Source organism: Lichenostomus cassidix, chromosome 22 (assembly GCF_008360975.1).
Source record: "Lichenostomus cassidix isolate B80296 chromosome 22, HeHo_3.0, whole genome shotgun sequence".
NCBI lineage: Eukaryota > Metazoa > Chordata > Aves > Passeriformes > Meliphagidae > Lichenostomus > Lichenostomus cassidix.
This window is the reverse complement of record NC_139502.1, coordinates 3,923,185-3,940,553: the sequence shown is the minus strand read 5'-3', so window position 1 is coordinate 3,940,553 and position 17,369 is coordinate 3,923,185. Positions and strand designations below refer to the sequence as shown.

The window sequence follows — 17,369 nt, the reverse complement described above, 5'->3', positions numbered from 1 at the left end:
GAGGCGGCTGAACTGTTCTCTAAGCAGCTGGAAAATGTCTGAAGATCAGCAGCCCTTGTTCTTGTAGGAGACTTCAAGCTGCTGTGTATCTGCTGGCAACTCGACACAGTGGAGAAGAGGCGGTCGAGGAGGTTCTTCCAGTGTATGGAGGAAACCAGTTCCCTCACGTGAGAGAAACACCTGTGAGAAACAAATAATTTCACGTGAGAAATAAAATATTGTCATCGGTGCTGGCCACTTTCCACATGGGGAGATGCAGAGGAGTGGCCGAAGGATGAAACCTTACAAGACATTTCCATCTGGCAATTAATGGTTTTTTGCAGAAGGGAGAAGTGGGATGAAGTTCCCGATGTGGACATGGGCAGATGATGGAATGTAACCTCTGCGAGAGCTCGTTTGCCAACCCCAAGCTCTGCAGAAAATCCAGTGCTGCAGGAAACACTAGTCAGCAAACTGACAAAAAGCTGGGAACACACATGGGAAGGAAAGAACACACATGGGAAGGAAAGCCATGTGTCAAATCAGCTACAGCCACCCTGGGCAGGGAGAAGGAGCTCTGTTTGCGGTCCCTCTCTCCCCGGGGGATGATCACAAGGGTCTCCATCCTTCTCAAGCCGGGGAGAGCCGGGGCGGGGGGGGCGGAGCGCTCTCCATGCCTCTCACCCCGTGCCGGGGGCATGCTCGCTGGATTCTCCATCCTTCTCAATCCAGGGGATGCTTGGGGGTCTCTGTCCCTCTCACTCTGGGCCACGCTGGGGACCAAGGAGTCTCTGTCCCCCTCACCCCTGTGGTGACCCAGCCGAGGTCACGCCCCCTGCATGACAGCCCGCAAGACCCCTAAGCATCCCCCGGTGCAAGAGGCAAAGAGACAAAGCAGGGCCAAGAGGGATGGAGACTCCCAGGGAGAGAAGAATGGAGCCACCAACAGGCACCGAGCAGGTGGAGAAGGACAGAGACACGCCCAGGACTCCCCAGGCAGGAGAGACATAGAGAGAACGCTGGGCCATCCTAGCTCCCTGTCCCGGATGAGGGCCGGGGCATTGCTGTCATCTTTGCTTTTGGAGGGCTTGGGGGTGCTCACCGTCCTCCTCTCCCGTGGGGAGGTGTGGGCCTTTGTGATTTCTTTGCATCGCAGGTGACTCATTGAGAGACCAAAGAGGAGACAAAGCATTTGATGTGTTCTGACGTTGGAGTTTATTTTGTCCGGTGTCCAGCGGATGCCCTGGGGCTCTCCGTCCTCCTCCCATTTGCCCCGGCCGCTGTGCTTTCCATCCTCGTTGCCCCGGCGCTGCTCCGACCGCCTTACCTTTGGTGAGCCGGGGTTGGTGTTCGACCCCCTCCGCTTTGGGGGCGTCACCGCACGTAACCGAGAGCGGTGGCGGCGATAAGAGGCGAATCGACGCAACCCACCTCCCTCCCTCCCTCCCTCTCTCCCTCCCTCCCACCCACCCACCCGCACACAACACCCCGGGGCTCCATGCTGACGGCGCTGAGGGGCAGGGCCGGTGCCGGGGCTCCAGCGTTGGGGGGTGGGAGGGCGTGGAGCTGCGCTCCTCTGTGGCCGCGCGGCTGCTGTCGGCCTGCGCCGACGCCGGCGGCGTCCGCCCTCCTCGCCCCCCAAGGCTGCTGCTCCGCTGGCGGCTGCCCGAATGCTCCGCCCCCCCGCGCCCCTTCTTATACCCGCCACAAGCCACGCCCCCTCGTTTTCAGCCAATGGCAGCTCAGCGTCCACTGTGACGTCCAGGCGCCACCTGCCTTCGCTCTTTGTGACGTCACAATGTCGAGGTTTGACTCTGACCAAACGCCAGGCACTTCTGCTCTCTTCTGCCGCAGATGTGCAGGAGAGGGGAAAGAAAGAAAAAAAAAACCCTTAAACACACTACATTCATGAGTTAAATGAGCTAGGACACTGATGGTAGGACACAACTGGGAATGGCATTGGGGTTGTGGTAAATACATATTATAATATTGACTTTTTCTAAATATTAGAATGGATGTTATGTGTAGAATTTTCATTCTTACAAATGTAGCCTTCTTATAGATCTTTGGCTGTGTAATAATAACTAATGCTTTTTTTTTCTGTTATTAACTGAACTTAGGCATAATGGTGGAGTAGCTGATTTTGTTATTCTAGAGTACTTGTGGTTCACTTGCAATAGCTGAACCTCATGCTTGGTTGGAGAACATCCAAAGAACGGTGTGACGAAGACCCCTGCCGCTGACATTGCAGCTATCAGCAACTGTCATCTGCAGAGGCCACAGGACAGGGTTCAAGCTGGGGGTGACAACTCGACTGACCAAAAGCACAGCCAAATGGACAGTGCACGCTCTAAAAGGCGAATCAGAGGAGAGGCCACGCTAAACAGTTCCTGGAACGTGAAAACGAGTTTGGGGAAAAGTTTAAATATGTATAATTGCTCATGAATACATATTGGGCTGGTCTAATAGGAAAGGTATTAAAAGACAGGTGTGCTTCTGACTAAGCTTCTGACTTAAACAGCCAGCGCTGTTACTTTTGTCTGTGTCCCCTGTTGTCCTTGATCAAACTTCTAAATTTGAACAGGAGAGCGGAACCTCGCTTTTCAGAGGTTTAGGGCTAAGAATGCGATCGGGTTTAGGGCAGGAATTGGGGCTGGCCTTGTTACTTTGAGTGAAAGCTGGGGCTGGAGTGTGGGCTGGGGCTGGGGTGGAGGCTGGATTGAGGGCTGCGTTTGGGATTGGCATTGGGGTTCGACTTGGAATTGGGGCTGAGTTTGAGGTCAGGGTTAAATGTGGTGTTTGCTTCAGGGCTGAGGATTTAGGGAGGGGCTGGAATTGGGGCTGGGCTGGAAGTTAGGGCTGGGCTTTGGATTAGAGCTGGCATTGGCCTTAAGGCTAAACATGGTTTTTTGCCTTCAGCCTGGCCTTGGCACTGGGTGTGGGGCTGGACGAGTGTGGGACTGGGATGGGATGAAACAGGGGACTGTGAGTGTGTCTAAATGTGGGCTGAGCTTGAGGTCGGGATCAGGACGAGGTTTGGGACTGAATGCACGCCCAGCAGGCCAGGGCACATGTCACTGCAGGATGTCCCTGCAATGGTGCCAGCCCTCCTGAGGCACCAGCAAAGCTGGGGGGAGCCAGGTGGTCCCAGCTCCAGCTGCTGCCAGTTGCAGGTGCTCACAGTCCCCCTGCAGCTCTCCTGGAGCCCCTTTAGGCACAGAAAGGAGCTCTGAGGACTCCCTGGAGCTTCTCTTGTCCAGCTGAACAGCCCCAGCTCTCCCAGCCTGCCTCCAGACGTTCTCCAGCCCTGGGAGCATCTCTGTGGCCTCCTCTGGACTCTGCAGCAGCTCCACATCCTCCAGCTGGGATCCCAGGGCTGGGGCAAGCAGGGGGGAGGGGGTCTGTGGGGGAAGGTCCTCTCCTCTGCAGGGGCCGGGTGGCCTGCTGGAGTCAGATGGGCTCCTTCATGTGTCCATGAAGGACAAAAGGATTGTAGCCCCTGAGTTGGCTGGGCTGATTGAGAGGGCTTGAAACTCGGGCTGAAGGGGATGCAAGGAGGCTCTTGGGAGATGAGAGCGAGGGAGCTAAGGCAGAGTCAAGGCTGAAGCCAGAAGCCTTGCTGAAGTGCACGGACACTGACACACGCAGCATCAGTGGGGAAGAAAGCAGAGGAGCTGCAAGCCATGGTGGAGCAGGAAAGCTCTGAGGTCATTGTCATCACGGCAACGTGGTGGGATGACTTGCTTGGCTGCAGTACTGCAGTGGATGGCTCTATGCTCTTCAGAAGAGACCTCTCCCTGGCCAGGTGAGGGAGAAGAGGTGGAGGGCTGGCTCTGTATATTAGGGAGGATCTGGAGACCAGGGAACTTGAGATGAATGACGCTGTGCTCCAGGGCCTGTGGGTAAGAATCGGGGGAAAGCCAACAAGGCTCCTACAATGCGGCTAGGAGTCTGTTGTTGAGCAGCCAAGCGGAATGAAGAGGCGGCTGAACTGTTCTCTAAGCAGCTGGAAAATGTCTGAAGATCAGCAGCCCTTGTTCTTGTAGGAGACTTCAAGCTGCTGTGTATCTGCTGGCAACTCGACACAGTGGAGAAGAGGCGGTCGAGGAGGTTCTTCCAGTGTATGGAGGAAACCAGTTCCCTCACGTGAGAGAAACACCTGTGAGAAACAAATAATTTCACGTGAGAAATAAAATATTGTCATCGGTGCTGGCCACTTTCCACATGGGGAGATGCAGAGGAGTGGCCGAAGGATGAAACCTTACAAGACATTTCCATCTGGCAATTCATGGTTTTTTGTAGAAGGGAGAAGAAGTGGGATGAAGTTCCCGATGTGGACATGGGCAGATGATGGAATGGAACCTCTGCGAGAGCTCGTTTGCCAACCCCAAGCTCTGCAGAAAATCCAGTGCTGCAGGAAACACTAGTCAGCAAACTGACAAAAAGCTGGGAACACACATGGGAAGGAAAGAACACACATGGGAAGGAAAGCCATGTGTCAAATCAGCTACAGCCACCCTGGGCAGGGAGAAGGAGCCGTGTTTGCGGTCCCTCTCTCCCCGAGGGATGATCACAAGGGTCTCCATCCTTCTCAAGCCGGGGAGAGCCGGGGGGGGGGGGCGGGGCGCTCTCCATGCCTCTCACCCCGTGCCGGGGGCATGCTCGCTGGATTCTCCATCCTTCTCAATCCAGGGGATGCTTGGGGGTCTCTGTCCCTCTCACTCTGGGCCACGCTGGGGACCAAGGGGTCTCTGTGCCCCTCACCCCTGTGGTGACCCAGCCGAGGTCACGCCCCCTGCATGACAGCCCGCAAGACCCCTAAGCATCCCCCGGTGCAAGAGGGACAGAGACAAAGCAGGGCCAAGAGGGATGGAGACTCCCAGGGAGAGAAGAATGGAGCCACCAACAGGCACCGAGCAGGTGGAGAAGGACAGAGACACGCCCAGGACTCCCCAGGCAGGAGAGACATAGAGAGAACGCTGGGCCATCCTAGCTCCCTGTCCCGGATGAGGGCCGGGGCATTGTTGTCATTGTTGCCCTTTTGGAGGGCTTGGGGGTGCTCACCGTCCTCCTCTCCCGTGGGGAGGTGTGGGCCTTTGTGATTTCTTTGCATCGCAGGTGACTCATTGAGAGACCAAAGAGGAGACAAAGCATTTGATGTGTTCTGACGTTGGAGTTTATTTTGTCCGGTGTCCAGCGGATGCCCTGGGGCTCTCCGTCCTCCTCCCATTTGCCCCGGCCGCTGTGCTTTCCATCCTCGTTGCCCCGGCGCTGCTCCGACCGCCTTACCTTTGGTGAGCCGGGGTTGGTGTTCGACCCCCTCCGCTTTGGGGGCGTCACCGCACGTAACCGAGAGCGGTGGCGGCGATAAGAGGCGACTCGACGCAACCCACCTCCCTCCCTCCCTCCCTCCCACCCGCACACAACACCCCGGGGCTCCATGCTGACGGCGCTGAGGGGCAGGGCCGGTGCCGGGGCTCCAGCGTTGGGGGGTGGGAGGGCGTGGAGCTGCGCTCCTCTGCGGCCGCGCGGCTGCTGTCGGCCTGCGCCGACGCCGGCGGCGTCCGCCCTCCTCGCCCCCCAAGGCTGCTGCTCCGCTGGCGGCTGCCCGAATGCTCCGCCCCCCCGCGCCCCTTCTTATACCCGCCACAAGCCACGCCCCCTCGTTTTCAGCCAATGGCAGCTCAGCGTCCACTGTGACGTCCAGGCGCCACCTGCCTTCGCTCTTTGTGACGTCACAATGTCGAGGTTTGACTCTGACCAAACGCCAGGCACTTCTGCTCTCTTCTGCCGCAGATGCGCAGGAGAGGGGAAAGAAAGAAAAAAAAACCGTTAAACACACTACATTCATGAGTTAAATGAGCTAGGACACTCATGGTAGGACACAACTGGGAATGGCATTGGGGTTGTGGTAAATACATATCATAATATTGACTTTTTCTAAATATTAGAATGGATGTTATGTGTAGAATTTTCATTCTTACAAATGTAGCCTTCTTATAGATCTTTGGCTGTGTAATAATAACTAATGCTTTTTTTTTCTGTTATTAACTGAACTTAGCCATAATGGTGGAGTAGCTGATTTTGTTATTCTAGAGTACTTGTGGTTCACTTGCAATAACTGAACCTCATGCTTGGTTGGAGAACATCCAAAGAACGGTGTGATGAAGACCCCTGCCGCTGACATTGCAGCTATCAGCAACTGTCATCTGCAGAGGCCACAGGACAGGGTTCAAGCTGGGGGTGACAACTCGACTGACCAAAACCACAGCCAAATGGACAGTGCACGCTCTAAAAGGCGAATCAGAGGAGAGGCCACGCTAAACAGTTCCTGGAACATGAAAACGAGTTTGGGGAAAAGTTTAAATATGTATAATTGCTCATGAATACATATTGGGCTGGTCTAATAGGAAAGGTATTAAAAGACAGGTGTGCTTCTGACTAAGCTTCCGACTTAAACAGCCAGCGCTGTTACTTTTGTCTGTGTCCCCTGTTGTCCTTGATCAAACTTCTAAATTTGAACAGGAGAGCGGAACCTCGCTTTTCAGAGGTTTAGGGCTAAGAATGCGATCGGGTTTAGGGCAGGAATTGGGGCTGGCCTTGTTACTTGGAGTGAAAGCTGGGGCTGGAGGGTGGGCTGGGGCTGGGGTGGAGGCTGGATTGAGGGCTGCGTTTGGGATTGGCATTGGGGTTCGACTTGGAATTGGGGCTGAGTTTGAGGTCAGGGTTAAATGTGGTGTTTGCTTCAGGGCTGAGGATTTAGGGAGGGGCTGGAATTGGGGCTGGGCTGGAAGTTAGGGCTGGGCTTTGGATTAGAGCTGGCATTGGCCTTAAGGCTAAACATGGTTTTTTGCCTTCAGCCTGGCCTTGGCACTGGGTGTGGGGCTGGACGAGTGTGGGACTGGGATGGGATGAAACAGGGGACTGTGAGTGTGTCTAAATGTGGGCTGAGCTTGAGGTCAGGATCAGGACGAGGTTTGGGACTGAATGCACGCCCAGCAGGCCAGGGCACATGTCACTGCAGGATGTCCCTGCAATGGTGCCAGCCCTCCTGAGGCACCAGCAAAGCTGGGGGGAGCCAGGTGGTCCCAGCTCCAGCTGCTGCCAGTTGCAGGTGCTCACAGTCCCCCTGCAGCTCTCCTGGAGCCCCTTTAGGCACAGAAAGGAGCTCTGAGGACTCCCTGGAGCTTCTCTTGTCCAGCTGAACAGCCCCAGCTCTCCCAGCCTGGCTCCAGACGTTCTCCAGCCCTGGGAGCATCTCTGTGGCCTCCTCTGGACTCTGCAGCAGCTCCACATCCTCCAGCTGGGATCCCAGGGCTGGGGCAAGCAGGGGGGAGGGCGTCTGTGGGGGAAGGTCCTCTCCTCTGCAGGGGCCGGGTGGCCTGCTGGAGTCAGATGGGCTCCTTCATCTGTCCATGAAGGACAAAAGGATTGTAGCCCCTGAGTTGGCTGGGCTGATTGACAGGGCTTGAAACTCGGGCTGAAGGGGATGCAAGGAGGCTCTTGGGAGATGAGAGCGAGGGAGCTAAGGCAGAGTCAAGGCTGAAGCCAGAAGCCTTGCTGAAGTGCATGGACACTGACACACGCAGTATCAGTGGGGAAGAAAGCAGAGGAGCTGCAAGCCATGGTGGAGCAGGAAAGCTCTGAGGTCATTGTCATCACGGCAACGTGGTGGGATGACTTGCTTGGCTGCAGTACTGCAGTGGATGGCTCTATGCTCTTCAGAAGAGACCTCTCCCTGGCCAGGCGAGGGAGAAGAGGTGGAGGGGTGGCTCTGTATATTAGGGAGGATCTGGAGACCAGGGAACTTGAGATGAATGACGCTGTGCTCCAGGGCCTGTGGGTAAGAATCAGGGGGAAAGCCAACAAGGCTCCTACAATGCGGCTAGGAGTCTGTTGTTGAGCAGCCAAGCGGAATGAAGAGGCGGCTGAACTGTTCTCTAAGCAGCTGGAAAATGTCTGAAGATCAGCAGCCCTTGTTCTTGTAGGAGACTTCAAGCTGCTGTGTATCTGCTGGCAACTCGACACAGTGGAGAAGAGGCGGTCGAGGAGGTTCTTCCAGTGTATGGAGGAAACCAGTTCCCTCACGTGAGAGAAACACCTGTGAGAAACAAATAATTTCACGTGAGAAATAAAATATTGTCATCGGTGCTGGCCACTTTCCACATGGGGAGATGCAGAGGAGTGGCCGAAGGATGAAACCTTACAAGACATTTCCATCTGGCAATTAATGGTTTTTTGTAGAAGGGAGAAGAAGTGGGATGAAGTTCCCGATGTGGACATGGGCAGATGATGGAATGGAACCTCTGCGAGAGCTCGTTTGCCAACCCCAAGCTCTGCAGAAAATCCAGTGCTGCAGGAAACACTAGTCAGCAAACTGACAAAAAGCTGGGAACACACATGGGAAGGAAAGAACACACATGGGAAGGAAAGCCATGTGTCAAATCAGCTACAGCCACCCTGGGCAGGGAGAAGGAGCCGTGTTTGCGGTCCCTCTCTCCCCGGGGGATGATCACAAGGGTCTCCATCCTTCTCAAGCCGGGGAGAGCCGGGGGGGGGGGGGGCGGGGCGCTCTCCATGCCTCTCACCCCGTGCCGGGGGCATGCTCGCTGGATTCTCCATCCTTCTCAATCCAGGGGATGCCTGGGGGGTCTCTGTCCCTCTCACTCTGGGCCACGCTGGGGACCAAGGGGTCTCTGTCCCCCTCACCCCTGTGGTGACCCAGCCGAGGTCACGCCCCCTGCATGACAGCCCGCAAGACCCCCGAGCATCCCCCGGTGCAAGAGGGACAGAGACAAAGCAGGGCCAAGAGGGATGGAGACTCCCAGGGAGAGAAGAATGGAGCCACCAACAGGCACCGAGCAGGTGGAGAAGGACAGAGACACGCCCAGGACTCCCCAGGCAGGAGAGACATAGAGAGAACGCTGGGCCATCCTAGCTCCCTGTCCCGGATGAGGGCCGGGGCATTGTTGTCATTGTTGCCCTTTTGGAGGGCTTGGGTGTGCTCACCGTCCTCCTCTCCCGTGGGGAGGTGTGGGCCTTTGTGATTTCTTTGCATCGCAGGTGACTCATTGAGAGACCAAAGAGGAGACAAAGCATTTGATGTGTTCTGACGTTGGAGTTTATTTTGTCCGGTGTCCAGCGGATGCCCTGGGGCTCTCCGTCCTCCTCCCATTTGCCCCGGCCGCTGTGCTTTCCATCCTCGTTGCCCCGGCGCTGCTCCGACCGCCTTACCTTTGGTGAGCCGGGGTTGGTGTTCGACCCCCTCCGCTTTGGGGGCGTCACCGCACGTAACCGAGAGCGGTGGCGGCGATAAGAGGCGAATCGACGCAACCCACCTCCCTCCCTCCCTCCCTCTCTCCCTCCCTCCCACCCACCCGCACACAACACCCCGGGGCTCCATGCTGACGGCGCTGAGGGGCAGGGCCGGTGCCGGGACTCCAGCGTTGGGGGGTGGGAGGGCGTGGAGCTGCGCTCCACTGTGGCCGCGCGGCTGCTGTCGGCCTGCGCCGACGCCGGCGGCGTCCGCCCTCCTCGCCCCCCAAGGCTGCTGCTCCGCTGGCGGCTGCCCGAATGCTCCGCCCCCCCGCGCCCCTTCTTATACCCGCCACAAGCCACGCCCCCTCGTTTTCAGCCAATGGCAGCTCAGCGTCCACTGTGACGTCCAGGCGCCACCTGCCTTCGCTCTTTGTGACGTCACAATGTCGAGGTTGGACTCTGACCAAACGCCAGGCACTTCTGCTCTCTTCTGCCGCAGATGCGCAGGAGAGGGGAAAGAAAGAAAAAAAACCCCCTTAAACACACTACATTCATGAGTTAAATGAGCTAGGACACTCATGGTAGGACACAACTGGGAATGGCATTGGGGTTGTGGTAAATACATATCATAATATTGACTTTTTCTAAATATTAGAATGGATGTTATGTGTAGAATTTTCATTCTTACAAATGTAGCCTTCTTATAGATCTTTGGCTGTGTAATAATAACTAATGCTTTTTTTTTCTGTTATTAACTGAACTTAGGCATAATGGTGGAGTAGCTGATTTTGTTATTCTAGAGTACTTGTGGTTCACTTGCAATAACTGAACCTCATGCTTGGTTGGAGAACATCCAAAGAACGGTGTGACGAAGACCCCTGCCGCTGACATTGCAGCTATCAGCAACTGTCATCTGCAGAGGCCACAGGACAGGGTTCAAGCTGGGGGTGACAACTCGACTGACCAAAAGCACAGCCAAATGGACAGTGCACGCTCTAAAAGGCGAATCAGAGGAGAGGCCACGCTAAACAGTTCCTGGAACGTGAAAACGAGTTTGGGGAAAAGTTTAAATATGTATAATTGCTCATGAATACATATTGGGCTGGTCTAATAGGAAAGGTATTAAAAGACAGGTGTGCTTCTGACTAAGCTTCTGACTTAAACAGCCAGCGCTGTTACTTTTGTCTGTGTCCCCTGTTGTCCTTGATCAAACTTCTAAATTTGAACAGGAGAGCGGAACCTCGCTTTTCAGAGGTTTAGGGCTAAGAATGCGATCGGGTTTAGGGCAGGAATTGGGGCTGGCCTTGTTACTTGGAGTGAAAGCTGGGGCTGGAGTGTGGGCTGGGGCTGGGGTGGAGGCTGGATTGAGGGCTGCGTTTGGGATTGGCATTGGGGTTCGACTTGGAATTGGGGCTGAGTTTGAGGTCAGGGTTAAATGTGGTGTTTGCTTCAGGGCTGAGGATTTAGGGAGGGGCTGGAATTGGGGCTGGGCTGGAAGTTAGGGCTGGGCTTTGGATTAGAGCTGGCATTGGCCTTAAGGCTAAACATGGTTTTTTGCCTTCAGCCTGGCCTTGGCACTGGGTGTGGGGCTGGACGAGTGTGGGACTGGGATGGGATGAAACAGGGGACTGTGAGTGTGTCTAAATGTGGGCTGAGCTTGAGGTCGGGATCAGGACGAGGTTTGGGACTGAATGCACGCCCAGCAGGCCAGGGCAGATGTCACTGCAGGATGTCCCTGCAATGGTGCCAGCCCTCCTGAGGCACCAGCAAAGCTGGGGGGAGCCAGGTGGTCCCAGCTCCAGCTGCTGCCAGTTGCAGGTGCTCACAGTCCCCCTGCAGCTCTCCTGGAGCCCCTTTAGGCACAGAAAGGAGCTCTGAGGACTCCCTGGAGCTTCTCTTGTCCAGCTGAACAGCCCCAGCTCTCCCAGCCTGCCTCCAGACGTTCTCCAGCCCTGGGAGCATCTCTGTGGCCTCCTCTGGACTCTGCAGCAGCTCCACATCCTCCAGCTGGGATCCCAGGGCTGGGGCAAGCAGGGGGGAGGGCGTCTGTGGGGGAAGGTCCTCTCCTCTGCAGGGGCCGGGTGGCCTGCTGGAGTCAGATGGGCTCCTTCATCTGTCCATGAAGGACAAAAGGATTGTAGCCCCTGAGTTGGCTGGGCTGATTGACAGGGCTTGAAACTCGGGCTGAAGGGGATGCAAGGAGGCTCTTGGGAGATGAGAGCGAGGGAGCTAAGGCAGAGTCAAGGCTGAAGCCAGAAGCCTTGCTGAAGTGCATGGACACTGACACACGCAGTATCAGTGGGGAAGAAAGCAGAGGAGCTGCAAGCCATGGTGGAGCAGGAAAGCTCTGAGGTCATTGTCATCACGGCAACGTGGTGGGATGACTTGCTTGGCTGCAGTACTGCAGTGGATGGCTCTATGCTCTTCAGAAGAGACCTCTCCCTGGCCAGGCGAGGGAGAAGAGGTGGAGGGCTGGCTCTGTATATTAGGGAGGATCTGGAGACCAGGGAACTTGAGATGAATGACGCTGTGCTCCAGGGCCTGTGGGTAAGAATCAGGGGGAAAGCCAACAAGGCTCCTACAATGCTGCTAGGAGTCTGTTGTTGAGCAGCCAAGCGGAATGAAGAGGCGGCTGAACTGTTCTCTAAGCAGCTGGAAAATGTCTGAAGATCAGCAGCCCTTGTTCTTGTAGGAGACTTCAAGCTGCTGTGTATCTGCTGGCAACTCGACACAGTGGAGAAGAGGCGGTCGAGGAGATTCTTCCAGTGTATGGAGGAAACCAATTCCCTCACGTGAGAGAAACACCTGTGAGAAACAAATAATTTCACGTGAGAAATAAAATATTGTCATCGGTGCTGGCCACTTTCCACATGGGGAGATGCAGAGGAGTGGCCGAAGGATGAAACCTTACAAGACATTTCCATCTGGCAATTCATGGTTTTTTGCAGAAGGGAGAAGTGGGATGAAGTTCCCGATGTGGACATGGGCAGATGATGGAATGTAACCTCTGCGAGAGCTCGTTTGCCAACCCCAAGCTCTGCAGAAAATCCAGTGCTGCAGGAAACACTAGTCAGCAAACTGACAAAAAGCTGGGAACACACATGGGAAGGAAAGAACACACATGGGAAGGAAAGCCATGTGTCAAATCAGCTACAGCCACCCTGGGCAGGGAGAAGGAGCCGTGTTTGCGGTCCCTCTCTCCCCGGGGGATGATCACAAGGGTCTCCATCCTTCTCAAGCCGGGGAGAGCCGGGGGGGGGGGCGGGGCGCTCTCCATGCCTCTCACCCCGTGCCGGGGGCATGCTCGCTGGATTCTCCATCCTTCTCAATCCAGGGGATGCTTGGGGGTCTCTGTCCCTCTCACTCTGGGCCACGCTGGGGACCAAGGGGTCTCTGTCCCCCTCACCCCTGTGGTGACCCAGCCGAGGTCACGCCCCCTGCATGACAGCCCGCAAGACCCCCAAGCATCCCCCGGTGCAAGAGGGACAGAGACAAAGCAGGGCCAAGAGGGATGGAGACTCCCAGGGAGAGAAGAATGGAGCCACCAACAGGCACCGAGCAGGTGGAGAAGGACAGAGACACGCCCAGGACTCCCCAGGCAGGAGAGACATAGAGAGAACGCTGGGCCATCCTAGCTCCCTGTCCCGGATGAGGGCCGGGGCATTGTTGTCATTGTTGCCCTTTTGGAGGGCTTGGGGGTGCTCACCGTCCTCCTCTCCCGTGGGGAGGTGTGGGCCTTTGTGATTTCTTTGCATCGCAGGTGACTCATTGAGAGACCAAAGAGGAGACAAAGCATTTGATGTGTTCTGACGTTGGAGTTTATTTTGTCCGGTGTCCAGCGGATGCCCTGGGGCTCTCCGTCCTCCTCCCATTTGCCCCGGCCGCTGTGCTTTCCATCCTCGTTGCCCCGGCGCTGCTCCGACCGCCTTACCTTTGGTGAGCCGGGGTTGGTGTTCGACCCCCTCCGCTTTGGGGGCGTCACCGCACGTAACCGAGAGCGGTGGCGGCGATAAGAGGCGAATCGACGCAACCCACCTCCCTCCCTCCCTCCCTCCCTCCCTCTCTCCCTCCCTCCCTCCCACCCACCCGCACACAACACCCCGGGGCTCCATGCTGACGGCGCTGAGGGGCAGGGCCGGTGCCGGGGCTCCAGCGTTGGGGGATGGGAGGGCGTGGAGCTGCGCTCCTCTGTGGCCGCGCGGCTGCTGTCGGCCTGCGCCGACGCCGGCGGCGTCCGCCCTCCTCGCCCCCCAAGGCTGCTGCTCCGCTGGCGGCTGCCCGAATGCTCCGCCCCCCCGCGCCCCTTCTTATACCCGCCACAAGCCACGCCCCCTCGTTTTCAGCCAATGGCAGCTCAGCGTCCACTGTGACGTCCAGGCGCCACCTGCCTTCGCTCTTTGTGACGTCACAATGTCGAGGTTTGACTCTGACCAAACGCCAGGCACTTCTGCTCTCTTCTGCCGCAGATGCGCAGGAGAGGGGAAAGAAAGAAAAAAAAACCGTTAAACACACTACATTCATGAGTTAAATGAGCTAGGACACTGATGGTAGGACACAACTGGGAATGGCATTGGGGTTGTGGTAAATACATATTATAATATTGACTTTTTCTAAATATTAGAATGGATGTTATGTGTAGAATTTTCATTCTTACAAATGTAGCCTTCTTATAGATCTTTGGCTGTGTAATAATAACTAATGCTTTTTTTTTCTCTTATTAACTGAACTTAGGCATAATGGTGGAGTAGCTGATTTTGTTATTCTAGAGTACTTGTGGTTCACTTGCAATAACTGAACCTCATGCTTGGTTGGAGAACATCCAAAGAACGGTGTGACGAAGACCCCTGCCGCTGACATTGCAGCTATCAGCAACTGTCATCTGCAGAGGCCACAGGACAGGGTTCAAGCTGGGGGTGACAATTCGACTGACCAAAACCACAGCCAAATGGACAGTGCACGCTCTAAAAGGCGAATCAGAGGAGAGGCCACGCTAAACAGTTCCTGGAACATGAGAACGATTTTGGGGAAAAGTTTAAATGTGTACAATTGCTCATGAATACATATTGGGCTGGTCTAATAGGAAAGGTATTAAAAGACAGGTGTGCTTCTGACTAAGCTTCTGATTTAAACAGCCAGCGCTGTTACTTTTGTCTGTGTCCCCTGTTGTCCTTGATCAAACTTCTAAATTTGAACAGGAGAGCGGAACCTCGCTTTTCAGAGGTTTAGGGCTAAGAATGCGATCGGGTTTAGGGCAGGAATTGGGGCTGGCCTTGTTACTTGGAGTGAAAGCTGGGGCTGGAGTGTGGGCTGGGGCTGGGGTGGAGGCTGGATTGAGGGCTGCGTTTGGGATTGGCATTGGGGTTCGACTTGGAATTGGGGCTGAGTTTGAGGTCAGGGTTAAATGTGGTGTTTGCTTCAGGGCCGAGGATTTAGGGAGGGGCTGGAATTGGGGCTGGGCTGGAAGTTAGGGCTGGGCTTTGGATTAGAGCTGGCATTGGCCTTAAGGCTAAACATGGTTTTTTGCCTTCAGCCTGGCCTTGGCACTGGGTGTGGGGCTGGACGAGTGTGGGACTGGGATGGGATGAAACAGGGGACTGTGAGTGTGTCTAAATGTGGGCTGAGCTTGAGGTCAGGATCAGGACGAGGTTTGGGACTGAATGCACACCCAGCAGGCCAGGGCAGATGTCACTGCAGGATGTCCCTGCAATGGGCCAGCCCTCCTGAGGCACCAGCAAAGCTGGGGGGAGCCAGGTGGTCCCAGCTCCAGCTGCTGCCAGTTGCAGGTGCTCACAGTCCCCCTGCAGCTCTCCTGGAGCCCCTTTAGGCACAGAAAGGAGCTCTGAGGACTCCCTGGAGCTTCTCTTGTCCAGCTGAACAGCCCCAGCTCTCCCAGCCTGGCTCCAGACGTTCTCCAGCCCTGGGAGCATCTCTGTGGCCTCCTCTGGACTCTGCAGCAGCTCCACATCCTCCAGCTGGGATCCCAGGGCTGGGGCAAGCAGGGGGGAGGGGGTCTGTGGGGGACGGTCCTCTCCTCTGCAGGGGCCGGGTGGCCTGCTGGAGTCAGATGGGCTCCTTCATCTGTCCATGAAGGACAAAAGGATTGTAGCCCCTGAGTTGGCTGGGCTGATTGACAGGGCTTGAAACTCGGGCTGAAGGGGATGCAAGGAGGCTCTTGGGAGATGAGAGCGAGGGAGCTAAGGCAGAGTCAAGGCTGAAGCCAGAAGCCTTGCTGAAGTGCATGGACACTGACACACGCAGCATCAGTGGGGAAGAAAGCAGAGGAGCTGCAAGCCATGGTGGAGCAGGAAAGCTCTGAGGTCACTGTCATCACGGCAACGTGGTGGGATGACTTGCTTGGCTGCAGTACTGCAGTGGATGGCTCTATGCTCTTCAGAAGAGACCTCTCCCTGGCCAGGCGAGGGAGAAGAGGTGGAGGGGTGGCTCTGTATATTAGGGAGCATCTGGAGACCAGGGAACTTGAGATGAATGACGCTGTGCTCCAGGGCCTGTGGGTAAGAATCAGGGGGAAAGCCAACAAGGCTCCTACAATGCTGCTAGGAGTCTGTTGTTGAGCAGCCAAGCGGAATGAAGAGGCGGCTGAACTGTTCTCTAAGCAGCTGGAAAATGTCTGAAGATCAGCAGCCCTTGTTCTTGTAGGAGACTTCAAGCTGCTGTGTATCTGCTGGCAACTCGACACAGTGGAGAAGAGGCGGTCGAGGAGGTTCTTCCAGTGTATGGAGGAAACCAATTCCCTCACGTGAGAGAAGCACCTGTGAGAAACAAATAATTTCATGTGAGAAATAAAATATTGTCATGGGTGCTGGCCACTTTCCACATGGGGAGATGCAGAGGAGTGGCCGAAGGATGAAACCTTACAAGACATTTCCATCTGGCAATTCATGGTTTTTTGTAGAAGGGAGAAGAAGTGGGATGAAGTTCCCGATGTGGACATGGGCAGATGATGGAATGGAACCTCTGCGAGAGCTCGTTTGCCAACCCCAAGCTCTGCAGAAAATCCAGTGCTGCAGGAAACACTAGTCAGCAAACTGACAAAAAGCTGGGAGCACACATGGGAAGGAAAGAACACACATGGGAAGTAAAGCCATGTGTCAAATCAGCTACAGCCACCCTGGGCAGGGAGAAGGAGCCGTGTTTGCGGTCCCTCTCTCCCCGGGGGATGATCACAAGGGTCTCCATCCTTCTCAAGCCGGAGAGAGCCGGGGGGGGCGGGGCGGGGCGCTCTCCATGCCACTCACCCCGTGCCGGGGGCATGCTCGCTGGATTCTCCATCCTTCTCAATCCAGGGGATGCTTGGGGGTCTCTGTCCCTCTCACTCTGGGCCACGCTTGGGACCAAGGGGTCTCTGTCCCTCTCACCCCTGTGGTGACCCAGCCGAGGTCACGCCCCCTGCAGGACAGCCCGCAAGACCCCCAAGCATCCCCCGGTGCAAGAGGCAAAGAGACAAAGCAGGGCCAAGAGGGATGGAGACTCCCAGGGAGAGAAGAATGGAGCCACCAACAGGCACCGAGCAGGTGGAGAAGGACAGAGACGCCCAGGACTCCCCAGGCAGGAGAGACATAGAGAGAACGCTGGGCCATCCTAGCTCCCTGTCCCGGATGAGGGCCGGGGCATTGTTGTCATCTTTGCTTTTGGAGGGCTTGGGGGTGCTCACCGTCCTCCTCTCCCATGGGGAGGTGTGGGCCTTTGTGATTTCTTTGCATCGCAGGTGACTCATTGAGAGACCAAAGAGGAGACAAAGCATTTGATGTGTTCTGACGTTGGAGTTTATTTTGTCCGGTGTCCAGCGGATGCCCTGGGGCTCTCCGTCCTCCTCCCATTTGCCCCGGCCGCTGTGCTTTCCATCCTCGTTGCCCCGGCGCTGCTCCGACCGCCTTACCTTTGGTGAGCCGGGGTTGGTGTTCGACCCCCTCCGCTTTGGGGGCGTCACCGCACGTAACCGAGAGCGGTGGCGGCGATAAGAGGCGAATCGACGCAACCCACCTCCCTCCCTCCCTCCCTCCCTCTCTCCCTCCCTCCCTCCCTCTCTCCCTCCCTCCCACCCGCACACAACACCCCGGGGCTCCATGCTGACGGCGCTGAGGGGCAGGGCCGGTGCCGGGGCTCCAGCGTTG

The 17,369-nt window shown here is 56.2% G+C and overlaps 1 protein-coding gene and 3 long non-coding RNA genes across 5 annotated transcripts in view; 2 read left to right on the top strand and 2 right to left on the bottom strand.

Moving 5' to 3' along the window:
- The window catches only part of LOC146428081 (ras GTPase-activating protein nGAP-like), a 74,906-nt gene that overhangs the window by 35,120 nt on the left and 22,417 nt on the right, over positions 1-17,369 (bottom strand). The gene's annotated exons all lie outside the window — the stretch shown is intronic.
- Positions 335-6,506, top strand: LOC146428083 (uncharacterized). 2 transcript variants are annotated; one of them, XR_014856190.1, is made up of 3 exons: positions 335-1,095; positions 5,027-5,856; positions 6,076-6,506. It is a non-coding gene; the product is annotated as an uncharacterized LOC146428083 (long non-coding RNA). The 2 variants fall into 2 exon arrangements; XR_014856189.1 differs by having other exon boundaries at positions 6,058-6,506.
- LOC146428084 (uncharacterized) lies at positions 1,171-1,848 on the bottom strand. Its single transcript, XR_014856191.1, has 2 exons — positions 1,446-1,848; positions 1,171-1,414 (listed from the first exon to the last, which is right to left on the bottom strand). It is a non-coding gene; the product is annotated as an uncharacterized LOC146428084 (long non-coding RNA).
- Positions 12,197-13,981, top strand: LOC146428082 (uncharacterized). Its single transcript, XR_014856206.1, has 2 exons — positions 12,197-12,584; positions 12,625-13,981. It is a non-coding gene; the product is annotated as an uncharacterized LOC146428082 (long non-coding RNA).